The sequence below is a fragment of the Ranitomeya imitator genome, chromosome 2 (genome assembly GCF_032444005.1).
Source record: "Ranitomeya imitator isolate aRanImi1 chromosome 2, aRanImi1.pri, whole genome shotgun sequence".
NCBI classification, from domain to species: domain Eukaryota; kingdom Metazoa; phylum Chordata; class Amphibia; order Anura; family Dendrobatidae; genus Ranitomeya; species Ranitomeya imitator.
The window spans coordinates 640,301,943-640,327,214 of NC_091283.1; the positions used below are offsets into that span (position 1 = coordinate 640,301,943).

General features: G+C 47.4%; 1 protein-coding gene across 1 annotated transcript in view; it reads right to left on the minus strand.

The window, feature by feature from the left end:
- The window catches only part of LOC138665354 (zinc finger protein 665-like), a 42,267-nt gene extending 36,139 nt beyond the window's left edge, over positions 1-6,128 (minus strand). The window contains exon 1 of the mRNA XM_069752753.1: positions 6,086-6,128. The gene's annotated coding sequence lies outside the window, so the exon portion shown is untranslated. The remainder of the gene's footprint in view (positions 1-6,085) is intronic.
- Between the last annotated feature and the right edge of the window lie 19,144 nt (positions 6,129-25,272).

Below are 25,272 nucleotides of genomic sequence, written 5' to 3' on the forward strand. Positions count from 1 at the left end.
ACCAACGGATAAGCTTCAGGCAGCCTGGGAGGGCCCGTACATCGTCCACCAACAGCTCAACCCGGTCACTTACGTGGTCACGCTTGACCACGCTCGGGGTAGGCGAAAGGCCTTTCACGTCAACATGATGAAGGCTCAACACGAACGTGAACCTTTCGTCCTACCGGTCTGCAGCGTGCCCGAAGATGGGGAGGAAGACACCCTCCTGGACATGCTGGCCCAAGCCAAGGCCAATGGGTCCATAGAGGACGTGGAGGTAAGCGCCTCGTTAACGGAACCCCAGCGGTTGCAGTTGCAAACCACACTGGAACCCTTCCGGGTCGTGTTCTCCAACCGACCTGGGAGGACTAAGTTAGCAGTCCACGAGGTGGACACCGGGAATCACGCCCCACTACGGCGAACACCCTATCGAATCTCTGACCAGGTGCAGCAGATTATGCGCCAAGAGATCGATGAGATGTTACAGCTGGGGGTGATTCGACGGTCAAAGAGCGCGTGGGCTTCACCTGTAGTTCTCGTGCCAAAGAAGGACCGGACCACCCGGTTCTGTGTGGACTACAGGGGGCTCAACGCCATCACAGCATCTGACGCACACCCAATGCCGCGCATCGAGGAGCTGCTTGATAGGTTAGCTGGTGCAGATTACCTAACAATAATGGATCTGAGTAGAGGATACTGGCAGATTCCCCTGAGCCCCGAGGCGCAGGAGAAGTCCGCCTTTATCACGCCCTTCGGACTGTACGAGTCCACGGTCATGCCCTTCGGCATGAAGAATGCCCCTGCCACTTTCCAGCGGATGGTCAACCTCCTGCTTCAGAGACTGGAGAAGTACGCCGTGGCGTACTTGGATGACATTGCCATCTTCAGTTCCTCCTGGGAGGAACACCTGCAGCATCTCGAGGAGGTGCTCAGGCGAATTCACCAAGCAGGACTGACCATCAAGCCCGGAAAGTGCCAGATGGGCATGAGGGAGGTTCACTACCTGGGGCACCGGGTAGACGGAAACACCCTAAAGCCAGAGCCTGAGAAAGTGGGCGCGATCGTGAACTGGCCCACTCCCGTGACCAAGAAACAGGTGATGTCCTTCTTGGGCACTGCAGGGTACTATAGGCGCTTCGTACAGCACTATAGTAGCCTGGTAAAACCTTTGACGGACCTCACCAGGAAGAAGCTACCCCACATTGTCAACTGCGCAGATGGCTGTGAGGGGGCCTTCCAGGCGTCGAAAACCGCACTGTGCAACGCCCCTGTGTTGAAAGCAGTCGACCGTTCTTGGTGCAGACCGATGCCAGCGAGTTTGGCCTTGGTGCCGTGCTCAGCCAGGTTGACTCGGAGGACCAAGAGCACCCCGTGTTATACCTGAGCTGGAAACTTTTGCCGAGGGAAGTGGCCTACTCCACCATCGAGAAGGAGTGCCTAGCCATAGTCTGGGCCCTGCAGCGCTTGCAGCCCTACTTGTATGGTCGCCCCTTCACTGTGGTGACCAACCACAACCCTCTGCGCTGGCTAAACGCCATGTGTGGAACCAACGGCAGGTTGCTATGCAGGAGCCTTGCCCTTCAGCAGTTTGACTTCACCATTGAACACAAAACGGGCAAAGAGCATGGGAATGCAGATGGACTGTCCCGCCAGGGTGAACCTACTGAGGTGCCCATGGAGGCATACCGTGGGGTTCTGCCTCCCTAGCGCACACCAAAAGGGGGAGGTGTCACGATATGGTATGAAATATCATATAAGTTTAGTTGCTCTTCAGCTCATGAGGTGGGCTAAACCCCCCCCCCTTCTCTCTCTGGCTCTCCTTGTTTCTCTATGGGCTACGGAATGTATGTTAGAAGGGGGTTTTATTGCCCTGGGGTCATAAATTCCAGGCTCGACGAAAGTCACTCGCCCCCTCCCAACTGCACTAGTTGGAACTGGAAAAATGGCTCCAAAATTCATGGAAGTTCTTTGTTCTGTGTTTGTAAGATATTACGCAAACCATTTAAGATAGGAACACAAAAATATATATTCTTTACGTCCCTCGGTGGATCTATCCACCACGGTAAACCTGAGCTTCTAACTCCATCTGGTAAACAAGTAGGGATTTCTCTGTAAATATGTATCCCAGATAGGACATATTTGATCTCATTAGAATGCCCACGTTAATCCGAGATGAATGCTGGGTTTGTTATGCCTATGACATGTTTTGTAGCGAAGTTATCGAAAGCAGACAAATTTAAGGCTGAAGTACTTAGAAAGTAGAGAGAGGAGGGTCTGGATAAGCCAGCCTTTCTGTGATGTCACAGCCTTAAGGTTTTAAGGGTCTGGCAGGCTCTCAGGAGTCAGTTCTTCTTGACTTCTTGTCTTCTTCTGGAAAGCCCTGAGCACGTCCAATGAGCTGGGACATATGGAAAAAACTCCCCTAGCCTGGTTGCCTGCAATGCAATGAACTGAGAACATGTGAGTGTTACCTTTTCTCATTTAATCCCTGTTTATTTTATAATTACCCTAGGCTTGTACATATTTGCAATTGTCTCATTTGTAACATCATTTATAACATCTTTTTATATAAACACTGCCTGAAACTTTTTACAGAGTATAATAATTAATATACTAGTTCTGTCTCCATGCTCTAACCGTACCCTAAGTCTTCTGAAGGGAAATACGCTACTGTTTTGGGTTAGCTTCGGACCCGTTTAATCGAAGCTGGTGGCAGCGATAGTGTGCAGACTTTTGGGTGATGCTGTAGCGGCTGCGGCGTTGATAATTATTGTTCCTGCCTGAGTGGGAGTAGTTTATCGCGTCGCTGCAGCGTGCCCGATAGCCAGTACATAGCAGGCAACCTTTCTGGCGACTAATTACCCCAGGTGCAGTACCACATCTGACCTGAGAGTAAGGGGGCGCCAGAGAGCTGCAAGTTTTAAGTGGAACTGTAAGCGGGATATACATAAATCCCTGCAGTTCGTGGTATATTGAAGAGCAGTGGGATACCTAGAATAAGCCCCTGCTGTAAACTAAGAGGTCAATAGCCTTGTGTGTGTTGTTTCATCACATTGTGGAGTGGAGGGATAACTAAGATAAGCCCCCCTGCACATGCGATAGCCGTCTGTTGGCCTAAAGTCACCCCGACCCGTGACGTAGGGGTGACGGTCACGGTGTGAATCGTGACAAAGAGCACAAGTCCGAATTTCACTCACGGAAAAATACTCCTCATGTGCAGCTTCTGCACTGACAAGTTTGTCTAACAATCAAATATACAAAGACCCTGATAAAAATTGCATACAAGATTTCAAAAATCTTTTTCAGTTTTTCCCAGCTCTGTCCAAATGGATAAAGCTAGAGCAGGACAGGGCCTAGCGGGGATATGGTGGATTAAACAAGGTGCGCCATACGCCAGGAATCGCACTTCTGTCCCTAACTGGAGAAATTATCCTGGCGAAGCACATGGAGGCACCTTAAGGCTGCTTTCACACAGCAGTTTTCTGCCGTGGGGATAAAATTTGGGAAAAAACGGAATCCGTTTTTTGCCGGATCCGACTGGCTGATATCCAGGGGGGGGGGGGGGGTTGGTTGGTTTTGGGGATGGGAAGAGAGAAGAATGGGAAACGTTTAAAACATGCTCAGTTTAAAATACTGGAATCCATTGCCGGATTCAGTCATTTTACAGATCCAGCGCCATAGGCTTCCATTATAATATGCGGTCCGGTTTTTCAACAGACAAAAAACGTTACAATGTCCTTTTTCTCCGGCCGCCGGAAAACAATTTTTAGACGGATCCGGAAAGAAAAGGATGAAACGTGAGGCAATCCGTCGCTAATACAAGTCTATGGCTAAAAAAAAAAAAAAAGGAAAATTTTGCCAGATTCGTTTTTTTCAAAATTTGCCGGATTTAGCCTGTCAGCAAAAAACTGAAGTGTGAAAGCAGCCTTACTCAAAGGCTCCAGACTCATGAAGAGGTGTGCAGTTCATGAATCAGGGGCGTTTGACTCTACAACGCCCACTCATCAAGACCGGTGAGAAAATCTATGGGGGCCTTCAAAGTGATAACACTAAGGGGCTTCAATAGGGGCAAAATTATTGAACAAGTGTTGCAATACATGCCTTTAAACGTTCAGAGGTTATTCCTTTTGCAACTGTATGTCCCGTGTCCCGCCTATTCAGACGAATACGGTTTTGCGGGTGGAATGTGTAATTAGGACTTCGGGCCCCCATAATTTTTATACATGCCACTGGGTAAAAGACTTGTTAGAAAGCTCAACATGATCTTTGTCTCCCCCTGCTCCTCGCTTTCTCCCCATAGAGCAATGTTCCCTGACATTTCTGACCTTGAGAACAACATCCAGGTCTCGCCCCTTCCTTCACAGTAGTGGCAACCAAAGCCCTTATTACGGGTATAATGACCGCCAAAGCTTTTCCACAGAAATTATCGCAAAGCAGTATAGTAAGATCCAGGGTTTCCCACAGTACTCCCATTCAGTACTCTCCCATCAAGCACCTCCTGACAGGCAGCATCATCCAGTCTCCAGCGTACCACACTTAAACCATCCCTAAACCCAATATAGGTGCATCCAGATCTGCTCTTCTGTGCAGGGCTGCTCACACAATTCACCGTTTTGAGATGTGCTCTTCATACCGGTTTGCTCGACCTGGAGCTAATGCACCAAGCTGGCAGACAGCCGCGAGCCACAAGTGGCACCTAAGCTATAGGTTGGGCATCGCTGCCAAAGAGAATGATAGGCTCTGTAATCGGACTTTGCTAGCAGTTGAGCTCCTTTTTACAAAGTGAATAAGATCAGGACGGAAGAGAAGAGATGAAGAAGTCATTCATAAATGGGAAAACTAAGCAGATCTCTGATAATATATATTAAAAAGTAGTATGAACAATTCTAGGTATCAGACAATTTTGCAACAACAAATATTTTTTATCCACAATAAATGTGATTTTTATTCATTCCAAAAACACAAGGAAAATAATTTAAAAAAAAGCTGACATTGTGGTCAAAGGTAAGTAACATTATGGCATTCTGAACATAATATAAATTATAAAGAATAATAATTACAATGGTCGGAGAAGGAAGGTCACCTTGCACAAAATAAATAAATTTAGGAAATCAAAAACATGATTGGCTAGAAGGAATAACACTGATTGACATCCATAGACCCAACAAAAGGCAGCGGAAAATAGCCAAATGCCAACTGGTGACACAAATGAACCCTGACCAGTATTAAAGTGCACTAGTGCAGAGACCCCTTACACATCAGCAAACCCCAAGGTAGTTAGGTAGGGTAGGGACATGTGATCTGCAGCATACATCATAGTGGGTACGTGTTCTATCTGTGAAATAAAATATGTATACCACATGTACATGTGAATGAGGCCTTAATGACAGAAATGTTCCTCCCCAGTGATTGGAGCATGGAGAACGGTCACAGCTTATAACACTTTTGTGGCATAAGTTCTGATTGCCTCAGCTGTGCTTTGCAATGCCGGGGGCTCCAGCCACTTCGCGGAACGCTGGCCTGCCATAGAAACATCAAGATTGTTATGGAACTACAAGTTGTTCAAGACGTTTTGCCCATTTTATACAGGTTTACCCCAGGATTGTGCTGCAGCCCGATGGCTCAGGGCTGTCACCCGCTGCTGAGCTATACGGCGGCGTATGAGCACAGTGAACAGTGTGCCCACCTGCCATGATGGCAGCAGTGGGTGTCAATGAGGGCACAGCCATATAGATCAGCAGCCATAATGGAAGCATTGCAGTGCTCAGGCTGTACTGCAGATGATAGGACCCCACCAGTGTCCCCATGACAACACTGACCGGGGGGCACTGAGGACCAGAGGTGTTATCATATGGGCAGCTCACCGACATCCCAGCCTCCACGTTCCCACCACACACGAGGGAACCAGGGTACAGTTGCCATGGCAACCACGGATACACTATGAAACATAACAGTATCCTACAATGGAGCAGAAGCTGCAGCAGCAGGACGTGTCGGGGACATGCAGAACTGCTCCACCGTATACCGCACACTGCAGGGAGAGCAAGGACGGAACGGCGGATATATACACGGCCACAAACACGGGTGACATACACAGAGCACTCACAGGGCTGCGGGCGGCTCACCCCGGAAGTAATCCCTCCTCAGCTGCGCCGCTCTGCCCATGACCTTCAACTTCCGCCCTCAGTGCACCACGTGACTCGCTCCCTGCGCCTGATTGGTTTCTAAAAAAAAACCATGCTAATAAGGCCAGTAATCACATGGGGCGCTGTAGAAAGGGGACATAGCAAGTGTCATCATCCGGGTCAGTGCTGTATGGGGACTGGTCAGGGCAGAACAGGTCGCCCCTCAGGATTTGTGTTCACCCCTTTATCCAAGAGCCCTATCTAGATGACGCCAGAGCTGTCAATCAAAGAAGAGGAGCTAGAGAGTAAGCAGGTGGCCAAGCCAAGGGTGCACCGAGCGCCTGTACGTGGTTTGTTCAGTCATTCTGTGCTGACAGTCCCTTTAAATGCTGCTTTCAGTGATTAATGGCAGCATCTGAATGGTTAAATAAGTAAATAGATTGTAACCCCAAGCAGGATAAATGTCCTTATTGCCCTGATGGGAGACAACAACCAATAAGTGCTAGGACAAAAATAAATACAAATTATATAAATCTTTTTTAACCCCTTTCCTTTCCGACGTTGGGCATAATAGTACGCCCATGTTGGAATCCCTCCTTTTGATGCGGCCTCCGGCGATGAGCCCACATCTTTCCAGGCACATGTCAGCTGTTTTGTTGCCTCTAACAGCCTCGGATGGAATCGAGATCCACCCGCGGTTGTTCGCTAGTTGCATGCTGCTGTCAATCTCTGACAGCGGCATTTAACTCGCGCTTTCCGGAAATCTAACCCATCGGTGACTCAGTCACGTGATCGCAGGTCACGATGGGTGGCCATGACAACCAGAGGTCTCCAGCAGACCTTAATGGTTATCATAGCCCAGAATGCTATGAGCGGATTGCCGCCCAGTGGTTGGCGATCATAGAGAGTGAGCATTTCTGCTACACACAGGTGATCTGATCATCACTAGTGATGAGCGAATATACTCGTTACTCGAGATTTCCACGCTCGGGGGTCCTCCGAGTATTTCTTAGTGCTCGGAGACTTCGTTTTTTGCGCCACAGCTGAATGATTTACATCTGTTAGCCAGCATAAGTACATGTGGGGGTTACCTGGTTGTAGGGAATCCCCACATGTAATCAAGCTGGCTTAGAGATGTAAATCATTCAGCTGAGGTGAGGAAAACTAAATCTCCGAGCACAAAATACTCAGAGGTCACCCGAGCGTGCACGAGAAAGCTCGAGTAACGAGTATATTCGCTCATCACTTATCATCATCTGTATGTAGCAGACACAATCAAAGTACTGCAGCCTCTAGTCTCCCATGGAGACTATAGAAGCATGCAAAAAGTAAAAAAAAATATATAAAAGTTCAAATCACCCCCCTTTTCACACCAGTCAAAATAAAAAAACAAAGATACACATATTTGGTATCGCCGAGTGTAGAATCGCCCGATCTATCAATACAAAAAAAATTAACCCGATCGCTAAATGACATAACAAGAAAAAAAATTCAAAATGTCAGAATTTGTTTTTTTTTTGTTGCAGCTATATTGCAATAAAATGCAATAACGGGCGATCAAAAGATCGCATCTGCACCAAAATTATATCAATAAAAAGGTCAGCTCGGCCCGCAAAAAGTAAGCCCTCATCCAACCCGAGATCACGTAAAATGGAGACACTATGGGTCTCAGAAAATGGTGCCTTTATTTATTTATTTTTACCGAAGTTTGGATTTTTTTCACCACTTAAATAAAGAAGAACCCAGACATGTTTGATGTCTATGAACTCATAATGACCCGAAGAATCATAATGGCAGGTCAGTTTTAGCATTTAGTGAACAATGGTTAAAAAAAACAAGTGTGGGATTGCACTTTTTTTTGCAGTTTCACCGCATTTGGAATTTTTTTCCCATTTTCCAGTACACGATATGTTAAAACCAACGGCTCTATCTTGTTCTCACCTGTCCACAAAACGCTTTCCCAGAAGGATTTTGGCTTAAATACATTTTGAAGGCTGATAGAGACCAGTGGTATCGGATGGACACTGTTCCCCGCTGCACATTATTAATGGCTTAGAGTGTGATCTTTATCCTCCTGAATCGTCACTCAGATAAGTTCTCTGAATAGTTATAAGTATGTCTCCTGATGAACTGATTTCAGGGAAACGCGTCGAGAACTACATACTTGAGAACTGAGAATTACATATTTGAGAATCTTATTTTCTATATGGATTTACAAACAATTTGTTGACACTGTGGGGTTTTTTTAGCCCTCGGTCACTTTTTTTCTGGGGCCTGTCGCATACTATTAATGTGTATTTCTGGTTGAGAGATTTTTTTCCCCTATGTAGTATTTTTTATCCCCTTGCAAGTAGTATAGGGTGTAACCAGGGATAGACTACGTGGAGTGGGGGCGCCATTTGCGCAGGATTCTAGGGTGCCAACGCCCACAGGCAGGTAGGGCCACCTAGGAACGTAATACAGGTGACCCTAGTCTGTTGCTTATTAGAAGAAGTGCAACATTAAAAGAGTGCCAAATATATTGAGGATACGCACTAGTATATCTGGGCATGTGCAATAAGTTGTATGTTATCAATTATCATTGAGATATTTTGTCTAAGAGTGAATGCTCTGTTGTTTGACTTTGTTACATTTCTTGCACGTAAGGGCCCATCAGGGCGATTGAGGGATAGCCTACGTTGAGCGGGGGCGCCATTGCGCAGGGGACAGATAGTCGGAAATCTAGGGATCGAGAGCACCCTGTATCTTTTTCTTATGTTTTTGTGTCAAACAACTGGCACTGGTCTAAGGTCGTATGTGGTGTGTGTTTTTATTATAGGGATATTATTAAATGTTAAGTTTTACTGAGTATATTATTTTTTCCTTATATGGTGTCCTTTTGCTGTGAATTTTGGAAACTTTTGGCACCTTTATTTCATGTTCTGTGACTTAAATACATTTTGGCAAACTGCAGTCCAACTTTTTTATGTCTGTGTGTCAGCAGTGGGGTCATCCTGGGTGTCCTGCCATAGCATTTCTTTTCATTCAAATGTCAACAGATCATTTGCGCGGACACTGATGCAGCCTGGGACTGCAGGATTACTTAAATTTCTTAGGAACTTGATTGGGGCTTCTTAGCCATCATCCGGACTATCCTGCGTTGTAACCTTTCATCAAATTTTCTTTGCCGTGTATGTCCAGTAAGATTAACTACAGTTCCATTGATTGTAATTTTATTGATTATGTTTTGCACCATGGATAAAGGAACATCAAGATCCCAGGAAATGGACTTGTAACCTTGACATTGTTGATATTTTTGAATAATGTTGGTTCTCAAGTCCTCCTCTTTCTGTTCTCCATGCTTAGTGTGGCACACACAATGCAAAGATTTTGTCAACTTCTCTCCTTTTTATCTGGTTTCAGATGGGATTTTCATATTGCCCACACCTGTTACTTGACACAGGTGAGTTTGAATGAGCATCACATGCTTGTTTATCCACATTTTTGGAAAGGTGGCAATAATTTTGTCCAGCTCATGTTTGGGGTTTAGTGTGAAATTTTGTCCAATGTGCCTTTTTTACTCTAATGTTTTGTGTTGTTGCAATACACACAAAGGAAATAAACATGTACTTAACAAAACGTGTAATTGCAATCATTTTCTGGGAGAAATACTTCACTTAATGGAACAATTTAAAGGGTGTCAACACTTTCGGCCATGACCGGCCATGACTTCTTATGTGTATGTATATGTATATGTATATATATATATATATATATATATATATATATACACATACACACAGTGGCATGTAAAAGTTTGGTTTCCCCTACGCCAAAATTGCTGCTATTGTGAACAATTAAGGAAGTTGAGAATGGAATGAACTCTTAAAGGCCTAAAGTTAAAGATGACACATTTCCATTGCATTTTGGTAAAAAAAAAATATAGTAATTGTTTTACATTTTTTTAAATTACAAAGAGGAAAATGGGCTGATGCAAAAGTTTGGGTACCTACCCTTGGATATTTGTGTGCTGAGATAACTTTGACCAAGGTTTCAGACCTTAATTAGCCTGTTAAGGTTATGGCTTGTTCACTATCATTATTAGGAAAGAGCAGGTGATGCAAATTTCCCAGGTTTATAAAAACCCAGCCTCTAACAGTATGCCAAAAACAGCATCCATGGGTTCTTCTGAGCAGCTGCCTAGAACTCAGAAAATAAAAATGGTGGAGGCTCACAAAGCAGGAAAAGGCTATAAGAAGATAGAAGAGCGTTTTCAAGTTGCCCTTTCCTCAGTTCGAAATTTAATTAAGAAACGTCAGTTAACAGGAACAGTGGAGGTCAAGGTAAGGTTTGGAAAGCCAAGCAAAATTTCAGGGAGAGCTACTTGTAAGATTGCTAGAGAGGCAAAGCAGAACCCCCACTTGACTGCAAAAGATCTACAGAAAGATTTAGCAGACTCTGGAGTTCTACTAATTAGAGACACCTGCACAAACATGGCCTTCACGAAAGAAGCATCCTCACCATAAAATTCAGTGTCAGAAGTATGTAAAAGAACATCTAAATAAGCCTGAAGCATTTTGGAAACAAGTCCTGGGGACCGATGAGGTTAAAATAGAACTCTTTGGCCACAATGATCAAAAATATGTGGGGAAAAAAAGGGCACAGAATTTCAGGAACAGAACATCTCACCAACCATTAAGCATGGTGGTGGATCAATCATGCTTTGGGGTTGTGCAGCCAATTGCACGGGGAACATTTCACAGGGAGAGGGAATAATGAATTTGATTACATTTTAACAAATTCTTGATGCAAACATATCACCATCTGTAAAAAAAAAGCTGAAGTTTAAAAGAGGATGCCTTCTACTAATGGATAATGGTCCTAAACACACATCAAAATCCACAATAGACTACCTCAAAAAGCATAAGCTGAAGATTGTAAAATGGTCCCCAGAGTCCCCTGGTCTGAACATCATTGAAAATCTGTGGCTAAGACGACCCAGGAATCTCACAGAACTGGAAGTATTTTTCCACGGAAAAATGGATGTATACCTTTAAGTCCTTGAAATCAAGAAAAACACTTTCAACAATATCTACAACCAAAACCTCCAGCCATAATGGACAGGCAACAGAATGTATTGGGTTTTTTTTAAAATATTTTATTTTACAAATTCAAAATTATTGTTATTTCAAAAAATTGTTGCAATGATGCCTCCTATCTAAAACAGATCAGATGTGGTGCCATAACTGACGAGTGACACACATTTTTTGACAAGTAGCAATTACTATTAGAATCATGGGTAATATCAGGACAGAAATGTCCTATAGAGAAACCAAGGGAAAGTGCTTAAGTGCACCTAGGGGTAGATGCCGATGAGTGGGGACACCATATCATCGTACGCTAGAGTGTCAAATTCTGCGTATAGGAAGGTAACAGATATTCTAAGGGCCTAGTTAGGGTCAACGTATATATAGCCAATATGTGGTAACCCAACAAGATAGACAATATACAGGTGCTTCTCACAAAACTAGAATATCATCAACAAGTTAATTTATTTCAGTGGGTTTTCATTGACTGTAAGACATAATCATCAACATTAACAGAAATAAACATTTGAAATAGATCACTCAGTGTGTAATGACTCTATATAATATGTGTTTCTGGAGCGCCCCCAGACACAGGGCCACGAGTTCTCGATACCGGGCCCCTCAGTCTCTGTATTGTGGTCGTCACGGTGGCTAGACCCGGTACGTGACCCTGCTAAGGGGCGCCCAATGAAAGGTCATGGTGTGATGCGTAGTGCGAGGCGCGATGAATAACAAGGACTCAGGGTTGCAGTCTCTTTACCGAAGGCTTTGGGATCCGCAATCCAGAGCACTGTTAACAGGGCTGGCTGAGACCGGCCGGTCCAAAGGCACATCCAGAGTTTCCTTTGCAGGTGGAAATCAGTGCCTACCCACTAGCGCCTGTGTGTTGTAGTCCTTCCCTGCTGAGCACCACGGGATAGTCCTCACAACTGCTGTGTCCATGTTCGTGGTTCTTTCTCTCTCTCTTCGTCCCCCAGATGATATGGTTAGGACGCACCCGTATGACGGGTAGGCCTGGAGTTATTCTGGGACCCTAGAGACGCCCCTTTCCCACAGTTGCCTCCCTTGTCTGCATAGGTGATTTAGGTGAGACAGCCAACCTATAATTAACTGTCCTCTGCCGTGTTGAAGTAATGCGTAAAGTCTCTTACTTTCTCGGTGCTCCGGCCACCGCTATGCGCCTCAGAAGGATGTTGCCTCGGTCTCACGGCACGACTCCTACTGGCTCTAACTCCTTTACACTGTGATCCCGCTTCTCACTTCTCCACAATCAACTTCGCTTCGTGTCCTTTCTTAGAATACCGCCGCAAGGTAGTGCAGGCGCGGCTCCGTAACGATCTGTTCTCTTTCTAGACCGCTGTCAGGATCCCACCCCTGACAGGTCCTCTCTCGAACTCTCCCGGGCTCTTTCTGTCTAACTTCCTGTCCAACCCCCAGTTTTACCAGAGTGTGAAGAGTGGCCTACTACATAGAACCGGAGTGTGAAGTGTCATGTGTGTTTGTGATACCTGGTCAGAACTCCTTTAGTGCCATCAGACGTACCATCACTCCCCTAGCGGCAGAGTGTCATACTGCAACGACCAGATCTCTGGGGTGCTGCATTTCACTTTTTGTATTGAAGAACTGAAATAAATTAACTTTTTGATCATATTCTAATTTTGTGAGAAACACCTGTAATGTGTAATATATTATTGCTTAGTTACTTATACATCAAGCTCTAATTGATAATAAAAATGGACTCAAATTTTATACCCACAGTAATGAGTTCATAAAGGAAAGATGTAGCAATAATGACTCAAGAGTAAAACATATAGAAAATCAGGTGTATGTGACAAGATTTTTTCAAATTCAGTATAAAGGGATTAATTCCCACATCCGACATGCGTTTCGCTATGGAAAGCTTTGAGCCCTGGACAAAGCTTTCCATAGCGAAACGCGCATCAGGTGTGGGTCCATGGTCCGTGGCACTGCTGGTAATTTCACTTTGGATATTATTGTTTATTTTATGACGTTTGTACACTTGTGTAATCCCTTTTGTATACATACCCACCTTCCTTTCCTGTATTTGTATACCTCTCTTTTTAACATTTATATACTGTTTTCATTGTTCTTACAATTGTAGTAATAAAAATACCGTATATACTCGAGAATAAGCCGAGATTTTCAGCCCAAAAGTATATACTCGAGTATAAGCCGAGATTTTCAGCCCAAAATTTTGGGCTGAAAGTGCCCCTCTCGGCTTATACTCGAGTCAAGGTGGGTGGCAGGGTCGGCGGGTGAGGGGGTGAGGGCGCTGAGGTATACTTACCTAGTCCCAGCGATCCTCGCGCTGTCCCTGCCGTCCCACGGTCTTCTGTGCTGCAGCTTCTTCCCCTCTTCAGCAGTCACGTGGGACCGCTCATTACAGAAATGAATAAGCGGCTCCACCTCCCATAGGGGCGGAGCCGCCTATTCATTCCTCTACTCAGTGGTGCCGGTGACCGCTGATAGAGAAAGAAGCTGCGGCACCGAAGACCAGGCAGAGGGACAGCGCGAGGATCGCCAGGACTAGGTAAGTATAGCATATTCACCTGTCCTCGTTCCAGCCGCCGAGCGTCGCTCCATCTTCCCGGCGCCCCCATCTTCCCGGCGTCTGCGCTCTGACTGTTCAGGCAGAGGGCGCGATGACGCATATAGTGTGCGCGGCGCCCTCTGCCTGATCAGTCAGAACAGAGACGCCGGGAAGATGGAGGCGCCGGAACGAGACGCCGGGAGCTGCAATCAAGGGAGGCGAGTATGTGTTTTTTTTTTTTTATTGCAGCAGCAGCAGCAGCGGTGGCAGAGATTTATGTGGAGCATCTATGGGGCACAGTGAACGGTGCAGAGCACCGTATATGGCACATCTATGGGGCACAGTGAACGGTGCAGGGCACCGTATATGGCACATCTATGGGGCACAGTGAACGGTGCAGAGCACCGTATATGGCACATCTATGGGGCACAGTGAACGGTGCAGAGCACAGTATATGGCACATCTATGGGGCACACTGAACGGTGCAGAGCACCGTATATGGCACATCTATGGGGCACAGTGAACGGTGCAGAGCACCGTATATGGCACATCTATGGGGCACAGTGAACGGTGCAGAGCACCGTATATGGCACATCTATGGGGCACAGTGAACGGTGCAGGGCACCGTATATGGCACATCTATGGGGCACAGTGAACAGTGCAGAGCACCGTATATGGCACATCTATGGGGCACAGTGAACGGTGCAGAGCACCGTATATGGCACATCTATGGGGCACAATGAACGGTGCAGAGCACCGTATATGGCACATCTATGGGGCACAGTGAACGGTGCAGAGCACCGTATATGGGGCACAGCTATGGGGCACAATGAACGGTGCAGGGCACCGTATATGGCACATCTATGGGGCACAGTGAACGGTGCAGGGCACCGTATATGGCACATCTATGGGGCACAGTGAACGGTGCAGAGCACCGTATATGGCACATCTATGGGGCACAGTGAACGGTGCAGGGCACCGTATATGGCACATCTATGGGGCACAGTGAACGGTGCAGAGCACCGTATATGGCACATCTACGGGGCACAGTGAACGGTGCAGAGCACCGTATATGGCACATCTATGGGGCACAGTGAACGGTGCAGAGCACCGTATATGGCACATCTATGGGGCACAGTGAACGGTGCAGAGCACCGTATATGGCACATCTATGGGGCACAATGAACGGTGCAGAGCACTGTATATGGCACATCTATGGGGCACAGTGAACGGTGCAGAGCACCGTATATGGGGCACAGCTATGGGGCACAATGAACGGTGCAGAGCACCGTATATGGCACAGCTATGGGGCACAATGAACGGTGCAGAGCACTGTATATGGGGCACAGCTATGGGGAAATATGAACGGTGCAGAGCACTGTATGGCACAGCTATGGGGAAATAATGATCTATTTTTATTTTTGAAATTCACCGGTAGTTGCTGCATTTCCACCCTAGGCTTATACTCGAGTCAATAAGTTTTCCCAGTTTTTTGTGGCAAAATTAGGGGGGTCGGCTTATACTCAGGTCGTCTTATACTCGAGTATATACGGTATTCATTTTAGACTTTCTAAAAAGCCTCTGGTTTCTTCATGTTTGTTCTATCTATGCTTTTTTGGTATAAATACTTATGATTGAGGATATTGGTGTATTAATTTACTAATAGCTATTAGTCCTCTATATTAAAAACTATTTCCTTTTTGCTTATCTATATATATAATTGTCTAAGGGTCACTTCCGTCTGTCTGTCCTTCTGTCTGTCACGGATATTCATTGGTCGCGGCCTCTGTCAGTCATGGAAATCCAAGTCGCTGATTGGTCGTGGCAAAACAGCCACAACCAATCAGCGACGGGCACAGTCCGGAAGAAAATGGCCGCTCCTTCCTCCCCGCAATCACTGCCCGGCGTCCGCATACTCCCCTCCGGTCACCGCTCACATAGGGCTAATGCCGGCGGTAACGGACCACGTTATGCCACGGGTAACTCACTCCGTTACCGCCGCTATTAACCTTGTGTGACCAAGATTTTACTATTGATGCTGCTTATGCAGCGTCAATAGTAAAAAGATCTAATGTTAAAAATAATTTAAAAAAATAAAAAAATCATCACTCACCCTCCGACGCCTTTCCTGCTCTTCGCGACGTTCCAGTACTAAGGATGGTATGTGACCGCGACGTCATCACAGGCCCTGCGCGAGAAGGACCTGCCATGACGTCACGTTTAAGCAGCAACAGCAGCATTACATGTGGCACATGCTGTATGGAGCGTCTATGGGGCCATAAAGAACTGCAACGGAGCATTATATGGAGCGTCTATGTGGCCATAACTGCATGGAGAATTATATGGAGCATTTATAGGGCCATAACTGCATGGAACAGTTCATCCCCTATTGGCCCCTGGTCTTTACACTAAACATACTTATTTTCAACCTCTTCCCTACAGGGAGTTGTATGGTTAGAAGGAACAGTCGACGGTGAGCAGGGGCACCACTGCGTAGGTCTAGGGTGCCAACCTCCGCTGTCAGGTAGGGTGCTGACGAGTGATAGGCTTTTAGGGATAGGCACCTCCCTAGGCCGTTTCTATTAAGTGCTATATTTCTTTGGTGATTGTTTTGTGTGCACACATTTTTTAATTATTAATAAAGGTATTGTGTGAGTGACATAGGGAACATCATCCACATCTACCAAAATGAGGGGGCATGATAGCTACACTGCAGGAGGCTCAAAGGAAGGTCTGGGCTCTCCTATCAGTGGGGATTTGCATATGGCGGAGGACAGAAGAATTTTTACAGGGGTCTTGGGCAGCAGCACAACAGCCAGCACTGCGTCCCCTTTTCTTTCACAGGAAGTACAATGTACAAAAGTGGCTCCTGTGACACCTGCAGCCTAGTTCTGGTCAGTGTTTTAGGCCTGGGCTACGCAGATACTTTGTGTGGCCAAAGATCGCTCTATGCGGCGGCTACATTGCAGCATAAGGCAAGTGAGCGGTGTCCTATTGTGACATGCGAGGTGCCACAGCAGCAAGAAGCAACAAAAAGTCGTAACCAGTAAGATCTTTTTTGACTTGTTGCAGTACCTCGCGGGTCGCCTGATCACCACCTTTACCTGCATTATGCTGAGATGCAACAGTGGTACAGCGACCCACCATATAGCCCAGCGGAAACATGGCAGATCCTCATCTGAATTCTGAACCCGCAGCAGAACACGCTGCACATCTGTAGGAGAAATGTAGGCGTCACGTCCACTAATAAACGTGTCCACATTACAGCCACAGCAGGACTGTGCACCTCTAGTATACATTCGCTATATATGGTGTTATGTGAGGGGCTCTAGGTGTCCTATCACCACTGAGTAAAGTGGGCCCTGTCCTATCTCCACTGAGTAATGTGGGCACCGTCCTATCACCACTGAGTAATGGGGGCCCTGTCCTATCACTACTGGTTGCCGCACTTAATATCCTCAGAACTCCCAACCCTTATCCTGGGAGACTTCAACATCCACATCAACAGCCCTACTTCCACATCTGCATCCCAGCTTGTATCACTAACCACGTCTCTCGGCCTCTCACAGCTCTCAATCTTTGAGACACACAAGAACGGTAACACCCTTGACCTGGTCTTCGTCCGGCTCTGTTCAATCTCCTACCTAAATAACTCATCTCTTCCCCTCTCTGACCACAACATTCTCTCCTTCACGCTCACAAATCCACGCCCACCTCAGCACACTCCTACCTACCATACATCCAGAAATCTACAAGCCATTAATCCTCATACACTTTCAGACTCGCTGCACTCATCACTGTCCCCAATCTCCTCTTTTTCCTGTCCTGATCTGGCTGTACCCCACTACAGTGACACTCTCAGAAGCACCCTGGACCAAGTAGCGCCCGTCACTCTCAGAACCTCCAAACACAGAATAAAACAGCCCTGGCTCACATCGCAAACTCGATTTGTCCAGCGATGCTCTAGGAGTGCTGAATGCTTATGGAGGAAAACTCACACACCAGAAAACTTCATCCACTTCAAATTTATGTGAAAAACCTATAACTCTGCTCTTCACCTCGCCAAACAGACCAACTTCACCATCCTGATCTCCTCACTATCCAACAACCCCAAGAAACTTTTTGACATCTTTCACTCCCTCCTCAGGCTAAAACCACAAGCAGACATTTGTGCTGATGACCTGACCTCCCACTTTATAAATAGGTAACATCCGTCAGGAAATCTGCTCCCAACCACCAAGTTCAGTGACTCCCATCCCTCCCTGCATTTCTCTTGGCTCACTCTCCACATTTTATCCCATCACAGAAGAAGTCTCAAGGCTCCTCTCTTCTTCTCGTCCGACTATATGCACTACTGACCCCATTCCCTCACATCTCCAGTCGTCACAACTCATCTACAATCTTTAATCTCTCCCTCTCCTCGGGCATTTTCCCATCCTCCTTCACTCTATCGTTACTCCATTACTAAAGAAACCCGCTCTTGACCCATACTGCACAAATAACTGCAGACCAGTCTCCAACCTCCCCTTCATCTCTAAACTCTTGGAGCGCCTGATCTGCTCCCGCCTTACCCGTTACCTCTCCACTCATTCCCTAATAGACCCTTCACACTTCGGCTTCCGCCCCCTACACTCGACAGAAACTGTACTTATCAAAGTGACCAATGACATTCTGACAGCAAAATATAACGGTGACCACTCTCTGCTCATGCTTCTCTACTTTTCTGCAGTTTTCGACGCTGTTGACCACCGTCTCCTACTCTCTAGGCTCCAGTCATTAAGGACATTGCCCTTTCCTGGTTCTCTTCCTATATTTCTGACCACTCCTTCAGTGTTTTGTTTGCTGGCTCCACTTCATCTCCTCCTCACGCTGTCGGGGTACCTCAGGGCTCAGTCCTTGGTCCCTTTCTCTTCTCCCTCTACACGGCCCCAATTGGACAGACCATCAGCAGATTTGGCTTTCAGTACCATCTTTATGATGATGACACAAAACTATACACGTCATCCCCTGACCTTATCCCCGCTTTTTCTCACCATGGAAACTACAAAAAACCTCACTGTCGCCATGATCCACTCCCGCCTGGACTACTGCAATGCTCTATTAATTGGCCTCCCCCATTATTCGACTTTTTCCTCTCCAGTCCATCCTTAATGCAGCAGCCAGGGTTGTCCATCTGGCTAATTGGTACTCGGACGCGTCCGCTCTTCACCAGTCGTTACACTGGCTGCCCATTCATTATAGGATCCAATTCAAAGTACTTGTTCTCACCCACAAAGCTCTCCACAGTGCGGCACCCCCTTACATCTCCTCCCTCATTTCTGTCTATCAGCCTAACAGACCGCTGCGCTCTGCAAATGACTTTCGACTAACCTCTGCACTAATCCGTACCTCCCACTCCCGACTCCAAGACTTCTCCCGTGCTGCGCCAATCCTCTGGAATGCTCTACCCCAAGATATTAGGACCATCAATTTGCATAGTTTTAGGCGCTCCCTCAAAACACATTTGTTCAAAGCGGCCTATCACGTTCCCTAATCAAGGTCAGAGAGAGTGTGTGTGTGTGTGTGTCCTATTCACTATTCCCATCTATCCCCCACCCCCTGAAGATGACTGGACCATCATTGTAAATACACACCTGTACTTTGTCTCCCCCACCTCATTGTAGATTGTAAGCTCTCACAAGCAGGGTCATCTTATTTTGCTTTAATTATTGTATTGTGTAGCGATTTCACTCACTCAGCTGCGACGGCTGACACTCAGGAGACGTGTTCCTTTAAAGTTCACTGGGTTTATTGCTCCATAAACCATGTGGCAAAACAACAGAAAGCAAAATAGCCTTTGGTTCAGGCAAAGGAAAACAAGTGTCCAGTTCATCCGGCTCAGTCCTGAAGCCGTAACACACTCAGGAGGGTTTCACCTCCACACATATCTTCTGTGTAAAGGATTAGCCAGTCTTATATAGGACTAACCACACCCAGTAATCTATCACATGATTAGCCATGTGGTCTGACATCACCACAGGTCCTGAAACACAAACATATGGTTATATAAAACAACGCAATATTCCGGGCTACATTACAGCAACAAGGCACTTATGTGGCACATACCTCCCATCGACTACACACCCTTTAGCCATGCTACATACCTCCCCCCTCTGCCTAAAGCCGTGGGGCTTGGCACTTTCTCCCACTAAACAAGGGATTCTTGATAGGGCATCCGCATTACCGTGCAGCTTTCCGGCCCGATGTTCCACATGGAAACTGAAGTCCTGCAGGGATAAGAACCAACGGGTGACCCTAGCATTTCTACCCTTCGTTTCCCTCATCCACCTAAGTGGGGCATGGTCGGATATCAGTCTAAATTTGCGTCCCAGCAGATAGTACCGTAATGTGTCCACTGCCCATTTTATGGCCAAGCACTCCTTCTCAACGACTGAGTAGTTCTTTTCAGATGAGGACAGCTTCCTACTCAGATAGAGAACAGGATGCTCCTCCCCATGTAGTTCTTGGGAAAGGACTGCTCCCACCCCAACATCTGAGGCATCTGTCTGAAGAATAAACTCTTTCTTGAAGTTTGGGGCCATCAGAACGGGTTGCTTACACAAAGCGTTTTTCATTTCTTGGAAGGCTGACTCTGTTTCTTCGGACCACTTAACCATTACTGGTTTTGTCCCTTTTAGCAGGTCAGTCAGAGGCGCAGCCATCGTGGCGAAGTTTGGGATGAACCTTCTGTAATATCCCACGATTCCCAGGAAGGCTTTAACTTGCTTCTTGGAAACTGGTTTTGGCCACGTTTGAATTGCCTCCACTTTACTGATTTGGGGTTTTATTTCTCCGTGACCCACTATGTATCCAAGGTACTTAGCTTCTTCTTTACCCAAGGCACACTTCTTTGGGTTTATAGTAAATCCGGCCTCTCTTATAGCATCCAACACCGCTTGGACTTTCTCCAGATGACTCTCCCAGTCCGGGCTAAAGATGACGATATCATCTAGGTACGCAGCAGCGTAGGCCTTATGGGGTGCAAGAACTCTATCCATAGCCCTCTGGAAGGTCGCCGGAGCTCCCTGTAGGCCAAACGGCATCCGGGCATACTGGAAGCATCCATCAGGTGTCGAAAAGGCTGTCTTCTCCTTGGCTTCCTGCGCCATGGGGATCTGCCAATACCCCTTTGTCAGATCCAAGGTGGATATATATCTGGCGTGCCGAAGCCTTTCGATGAGCTCATCAATACGGGGCATGGGATAAGCGTCGAACTTGGAGACCTCATTCAACTTCCGATAGTCGTTGCAAAACCTCCACTCTCCATCAGGTTTTGGGACCAGGACAATTGGGCTTGACCAACCGCTCTTGGATTCCTCAATGACTCCAAGCCTCAACATACGCTCCACTTCCTTGGAGATAACTTCTCGACGAGCCTCAGGAATACGATAAGGTTTCACATTCACCCGCACATGGGGCTCTGTTAGGACCTCGTGCTCTATGACCTTCGTGTATCCAGGCAATTCTGAAAACAGGTCCCTGTTTTTCTGGAGTAACTCCCGGCACTGCTGTTTCTGGGTTTTTGATAGCGTCTCTGCTATAGTAACCGCTCCAACCTCACCTTCTGGGTTGCTTAACAATGACGGAGTAACTGTCGGCTCTCTATCTTGCCATGGCTTGATGAGGTTGACATGGTAAACTTGGAATGGTTTCCGTCTTCCTGGTTGGTGAATTTTATAATTTACCTCACCAAGTTTCTCGACAACCTCATATGGCCCTTGCCATTTGGCCAAGAACTTGCTTTCCACCGTTGGAACTAACACCAGAACTCGGTCTCCCGAATTGAACTGCCTCACTCTTGCAGACCGGTTGTAGACCCTGGCTTGAGCTTCTTGTGCTTGGAGAAGGTGTTCTTTCACGATAGGCATCACCTTTGCAATCCTCTGCTGCATCAGGGCCACATGCTCAATGACGCTTCTGTGGGGCGTGACTTCGGCTTCCCAGGTTTCCTTGGCTATATCCAGGAGTCCTCGTGGATGTCGGCCATATAGAAGCTCAAACGGTGAGAACCCTGTGGAGGCCTGTGGAACTTCACGAATGGAAAACATCAGATAGGGTAAGAGACAATCCCAGTCTCTACCGTCTTTCTCTATAGCTTTTCTCAGCATGCTCTTTAGAGTCTTGTTAAACCTCTCAACAAGACCATCTGACTGGGGATGGTACACCGAGGCTCTCAACTGGGAGATCTTCAGGGCTTTGCATAACTCCCTCATCACCTTGCTCATGAAAGGTGTACCCTGGTCAGTCAGGATCTCCTTTGGCAGACCTGTCCGGGAAAAGACATGGACCAACTCGCGGGCTATGCTCTTTGAGGAAGAATTCCTCAAGGGAATTGCCTCAGGATAGCGTGTGGCATAGTCCAGGATGACTAATATATACTGATGGCCCCGAGCTGATTTAACTAAGGGACCGACCAAGTCCATGGCAATTCTCTCGAACGGTACCTCAATAATGGGCAGTGGCACAAGGGGGTTCCGGAAATGAGGAGTAGGAGCAGTTAGCTGACATGTAGGGCAGGACCTGCAATAGTTCACTATTTCCCGGTGACACCCAGGCCAATAGAACCTCTGCACAACCCGTTCCTGCGTTTTTTCCACCCCTAGGTGTCCACCCAAGATGTGTGAATGGGCCATGTCCAACACTTTCCGTCTATACGGACCCGGCACTATCAACTGCTCTACCGACTCCTCCCTTATTTTCGTGACCCGGTACAACAATTCCCCCCTCAACAGAAAATGGGGAAATCTTTTGTCTGCCCCCGGCTCCTGTACCACCCCGTCAATAACTGTGACATTATTAAAGGCTTCCCTCAGAGTGGGGTCCCTATGTTGGGCAGTCCCAAAATTTTCACCGGTAACCTCTAACTCCAGAATGTCAGATGTAGGGGATACTTCCTCCTCATCCCCAACCAGAACACAAAAAGGAAAACTGTCTGCCTCTGGGTGTGGCGATACCGTTCCAGGGTTCACTGGTTCCCTGCCAGGGAGCTCAGAACCCTTTCCCCACAAATCCCAAAACAAACAGAAATCCCGGCCAATAATTATAGGGTGCAACAAGTCCTGAACTACGCCGACTATGTGGGATTCAGTGCCACATGCCGTTTCAATGTCCACCCTGGCCATAGGGTAGTCCTTTGCATCACCATGTATGCACCGCACTCCGACCTTCTTTCCTGGGAGCAGATGAAGAGGAAAAGTGGCCCTCACCAGGGTCACTAGGCTCCCCGAGTCTAACAGTGCCGTTACTGCTCGACCGTTCACCTTTACGGGACACGCTTGAGGTCCCTCGTTGGATGGAGAGTTCACACTACAGACTGGATACGCATAGTATGAACAACGGCGTCCCATGCTGCAGTCCATCTGCTCAGTGGCTTGGGAACAACGGGCAGCTATATGTCCTGGCTTGTGGCACCTCCAACAAATAACATCACCCGTGGGGACCTTGGGCACCACCTCCCCCGCCCTTTGTGACCTTGGACGCACCACCCCTTTTTGGGACTCAGCTGCCCTCTGGGACCCCCAGTACGGCATGGGCTGCCTCCCGAAGGAGCCTTCCAACCCTTGGTATCTCTCAACCAGTCCGATCAGCTCGTCGGCATTCTGGGGATCACCCTGGGCAACCCAAGACTGTATAGGCCTCGGGAGGGAATGGACAAACCGATCCATCATCACCCGTTCTACCATCTGTGCAGGCGCAGAGGTCTCTGGCTGCAGCCATTTCTGGACCAGGTGCAACAGATCAAACATTTGGGAACGAGGTGGTTTGTCCCGGTGATAGCCCCAGGAGTGAACTCGCTGTGCCCTGACAGTCAGTGTCACCCCCAGACGTGCGAGAATCTCGGCTTTCAATTTGTGATACTCTTTGGCATCCTGCAAGGTCAAATCATAGTACGCCTTCTGGGGTTCTCCCGTCAGGTATGGCGCAAGTACCTCTGCCCACTGCTCTGGCGGAAGTTTTTCCCTCTCAGCGACCCTCTCAAACACCGTCAGGAAGGCCTCAACATCATCCCCGGGAGTCATTTTCTGCAATGCACGTCTTACCGTCTTCCGGACGTGGGTGTCATCAGCCAAACCTGGGGTTGGGGCGCTCGCCTTGCCCTGGATGGCGGTTGCCAGAAGCTGCATCTGCTGCTGATGCTCCTGCTGGCTCTGTTGTAACTGCTGCCGTTGCTCCTGCTGGCTTTGCTGCATCTGCTGCCGTTGCTCCTGCTGGCTCTGTTGTATCTGCTGCTGGCTCTGTTGTATCTGCTGCATCAACAGCCTGTTGGTCTCTTGCTGCCTTTGCTCCTGCTGGACCAAGTGTTTCAGCAGGTCCTCCATTTTCTCCGGCAATGCTTGCTGGCTTGCAACAGCCTTGACCCAGGACATTCAAAAATAAACTCACGTCTCGTCTCCGCTGGGAACGCTGCTCGCATTCTCCACCAATTGTAGCGATTTCACTCACTCAGCTGCGACGGCTGACACTCAGGAGACGTGTTCCTTTAAAGTTCACTGGGTTTATTGCTCCATAAACCATGTGGCAAAACAACAGAAAGCAAAATAGCCTTTGGTTCAGGCAAAGGAAAACAAGTGTCCAGTTCATCCGGCTCAGTCCTGAAGCCGTAACACACTCAGGAGGGTTTCACCTCCACACATATCTTCTGTGTAAAGGATTAGCCAGTCTTATATAGGACTAACCACACCCAGTAATCTATCACATGATTAGCCATGTGGTCTGACATCACCACAGGTCCTGAAACACAAACATATGGTTATATAAAACAACGCAATATTCCAGGCTACATTACAGCAACAAGGCACTTATGTGGCACATACCTCCCATCGACTACACACCCTTTAGCCATGCTACAATTGTTAAAGGGAACTTGTCACCGCCAAAAATCAAAGGTGAGCTAAGCCCACTGGCATCAGGGGCTTATCTACAGCATTCTGTAATGCTGTAGATAAGCCCCTGATGTAACCTGAAAGATGAGAAAAAGAGGTTATATTATACTCACCTGGGCGGGCGGTCCGATCCGATGGGCGTCGCGGTCTGGGGCTGCCTATCTTCTTACAATGACGTCCTCTTCTTGTCTTCACGCTACGGCGCAGGCGTACTTAGTCTGCCCTGTTGAGGGCAGAGCAAAGTACTGCAGTGCGCAGGCGCCAGGCCTCTCTGACCTTTCCCGAGGCCTGCGCATTGCAGTACTTTGCTCTGCCCTCAACAGGGCAAAGTACGCCTGCGCCGGAGCGTGAAGACAAGAAGAGGACATCATCGTAAGAAGATGGGAGGCCCCGGACCGCGACGCCCATTGGATCGGACCGCCCGCCCAGGTGAGTATAATATAACCTCTTTTTCTCATCTTCCAGAATGCTGTAGATAAGCCCCTGTTGCCGGTGGGCTTAGCTCACCTTCTATGTTGGGGGTGACAGGTTCCCTTTAACGCTGTTACTTATGACTTGTGTTTGAAACTGTTAAACTGTAAAGCGCTGTGGAATATGTTGGCGCTATATTATTATACATTTTTTATAGT